Consider the following 3,580-nt stretch of genomic DNA (forward strand, 5'->3'; position numbering starts at 1 on the left):
CAGCATTCCTTTCTAGGTGCTCACAGACTGTTTGCTTAATGATCTGCTCCAGAATCTTCCCTGGTATTGATGTCAGACTGACTGGGCGGTAATTATTTGGGTCCCCTCTTTTCCCCTTTTTGAAAATAGGGACAACATTTGCCCTCCTCCAGTCTGCCGGGACTTCGCCTGTTCTCCAGGAATTCTCAAAGATGACTGCCAGTGGTTCTGAGATCACATCTGCCAGTTCTTTTAATACTCTTGGATGTAGTTCATCTGGCCCTGGAGACTTGAATGCATCTAGACTAGCCAAGTATTCTTGTACTATCTCCTTAGTTATTCTGGGCTGTGTTTCCTCTGCTGAATCATTTGCTCCAAATTCTTCAGGTCGGGCATTGTTTTCTTTATCGGAGATGACTGAGGCAAAGAAGGCATTGAGGAGTTCAGCCCTTTCTGTGTCCCCTGTTTGCATTTCACCATCTTCTCCTCTGAGTGACCCCACTTTTTCTTTGTTCTTCCTTTTGCTACAAACATACCCATAAAAGCCTTTTTTGTTGCTTTTAACCTCTCTAGGAAGCCTGAGTTCATTCTGTGCTTTAGCTTTTCTGACTTTGTGTCTACACGTGTTGGCTATTTGTTTGAATTCCTCTTTGGTGGTTTATCCCCTTTTCCATTTTTTGTACACATCCTTTTTAAATCTTAACTCAGTTAAAAGTTCTTTAGATAGCCACCCCGGTTTCTTTAGGCACCTTCCATGTTTCCGTCTCATTGGTATTGCCTGAAGTTGTGCTTTTACTATCTCCCTCTTAACAAACTCCCAGCCATCATGAACTCCCTTTCCTTTTAGTATTACTGTCCATGGGATCTCACCCAGCACTTCCCTAAGTTTTATGAAGTCGGCTTTCTTAAAGTCAAGAAATTGAGTCCTAGTATGCTTGGCTGCTTCTTTCCGCTGTATAGTAAACTTCAGAAGAGCATGATCACTCGCGCCTAATGATCCTTCCACTTCTACCCCACTAACCAGGTCATCAACATTGGTTAGGACCAGATCTAAAATGGCTGTTCCTCTTGTTGCTTCTCCCACTTTCTGGACAATGAAGTTGTCTGCAAGGCCAGTGAGGAATCTGTTTGACTTTATGCTCTTGGCTGAGTTTGACATCCAACAAATATCCGGGTAACTGAAGTCCCCCATTACTACTATCTCCCTTCCTTTTGCATGCTTGGCCATCTGTTCCAGGAAGGCATCATCTATGTCCTCCGTTTGGCTTGGGGATCTATAGTAAACTCCCACAATGAGGTCACTGTTATTCTTCTCTCCATTAATTTTGACCCAAATGCTCTCACTTTGGCTTTCAGGTTCTAAATCTTGGATCTCTTCACAGGTATACACATCCCTGACATATAACGCCACTCCTCCTCCTTTCTTGTCTGGTCTGTTTCTCTGAAATAGATTGTATCCCTCCATTATTACATTCCAATCGTGGGACTTATCTTCGGCGATCAGCCTTCTTTATGGTCCAGCTCTCACTTCCATACATCACTACTGGGAAAACCATAGCTTTAACTATACGGACCTTTATTGGCAAGGTGATGTCTCTGCTTTTTGTTGTTGTTGTGATACACAGGCTAAATTACACCAATCCAAGGCCCAAATTGTAATTTACTTTCCTTTGATCTTCATTTCAGCCCAGGGTTTCCCAAACTTGAATCTCCAGTTGCTTTTGGACTACAACTCCCATCATCCCTAGCTAGCAGGACCAGTGGTTAGGGATGGTGGGAACTGTAGTCCAAAAATAGCAGGAGACCCAAGTTTGGGACACCCTGTTTCAGCCCATCTTCTGGGTTGTGTGAGCAGAGTTTTGCACATGACACGAAACAATGCAACATGTGGTATAACAACAGCCCAAGGGAGAACACGGGCATCTTTCCTTTGGAGAGAAATCCACATTCCATTTGTGTTTAGAAATCATATCCATTCTAAGCAAGATGCACACATTCCCCCTTCACACTTTTCATCAGAAGAAGTTACTGCTTCCTCCTGCAGTTTTCACAACTTGTAATGTTTGAAGCAGATGTGGATCAGTTGTAATAAATAATGTAGAAGTTAAAACTGGTCTGCATATTATGATCACCACATGGGTGAGGTCTGAAGCCTCTTCTGTATACAGATTGATTTGCAGAATGGCAAATATATCTCACCCCCATCACGTATAATTTCCATCTCAATCACACAATTCAGATTTGCTAAAAACACTCTAAATACAACTGATCATAGTTCTTCTTAATTGTATACGAAATGTGCAAAAATGTGGGGGTGATATCCAACATGTGTCACAGACAGAGTACAGCCATGAATATCAATGGTCTTACATTACTTATATCCATTTATTTTTATAGGTTTACTCTGAGTATGGCTGATATTGGAAACCACCCATTTAATTTCTCCATAGGGTAGATATACTTGGTCTGTTCAACTCTACAAATTAACAATACTATGAACTTTTCACAGGACCATTCCAGTGTTATGAGATATGTTGAAAAAAAGAAAGACTTTAAATAAACGTTTCCATCTTCTTAACAAAACTGTAAAATATGACCCGATTACTTACTAGAAAAGCTATTCACAGACACACACAAAATCAAACAAATGAATTATTGTAGCTTGCTTTAACATTATTTTGGAACCTTCCCATATCCAAGAGAACAATTCACCATTTTCGTTAGTATAAGCAAGATTAAATAGGCATTCTTGCAAGATCCCGCTGGAAACCGATCAAATGAAGATGCAGCTGGCCCTAAATTTGAGATGTGTAGAAGAAGGACACCTGAAAGTAGACAAGTTGAAGCACTTAGAAATTCATTGATATATAACTGATAAAAACCAGCTAAAACACTGTTGTGTAGCTAGAAAGTCTATAAAACATTATTTCTGCTGGCTTTAACTAGAGCACAATTTCCTGGGCCTGCCCTTTCATCAAAAAGGCTTATCAATAAAAATAGAAAAGAACACTAGGATGAATCTTAGTCCTAGGCATAATCTTCCTTCTGCAGTGGCCAAGAATTATCCTCCTATTCTTGGCCTTTTCTCACTGGAAATGGGCTGAATTATGTTGTTGATTCTGGATGGAGTGTGGTCGAAGAGAACTTTTTAGCAGAATTGTGGGAAGGAGAAACTTTAAAAGGCACAGCGGTGAAAAGGGTAAGCTTCAGGTCCTGCAAACAAGGAAGAATGTAAGGTTGAGGTAAATATTCTCATATACAGATATATACAAACATGTGCCTTTTTTCATCCTTCTCAGTGTCACTTCCTGTCTGCTGCTGCTGCTTCCATACCATTTCTCCCCTGCTGTTTCCTTCTCCTCCTTGGATTGCTAATCCCATGAATGAGTCACCAACTGAATTGTATGACCTCACAATGCTAGGGTAGTTGCATCCAGACTGCCAGTACAACGGTACCTCGGGTTACAGACGATTCAGTTTACAGACGCTTCAGGTTACAGACTCTGCTAACCCAGAAATAGTACCTCGGGTTAAGAACTTTGCTTCAGGATGAGAACAGAAATCGTGCGGCAGCGGGAGGCCCCATTAGCTAAAGTGGTGT

The 3,580-nt window shown here is 41.1% G+C and overlaps 1 long non-coding RNA gene across 1 annotated transcript; it reads right to left on the reverse strand.

The window, feature by feature from the left end:
• Positions 1-2,618: 2,618 nt before the first annotated feature.
• Positions 2,619-3,371, reverse strand: LOC310759826. The gene is made up of 2 exons (XR_014546538.1): positions 3,313-3,371; positions 2,619-3,192 (listed from the first exon to the last, which is right to left on the reverse strand). It is a non-coding gene; the product is annotated as an uncharacterized lncRNA (long non-coding RNA).
• Between the last annotated feature and the right edge of the window lie 209 nt (positions 3,372-3,580).

This window comes from Podarcis filfolensis (genome assembly GCF_964270895.1).
Source record: "Podarcis filfolensis genome assembly, chromosome: 3".
Classification (NCBI taxonomy): domain Eukaryota; kingdom Metazoa; phylum Chordata; class Lepidosauria; order Squamata; family Lacertidae; genus Podarcis; species Podarcis filfolensis.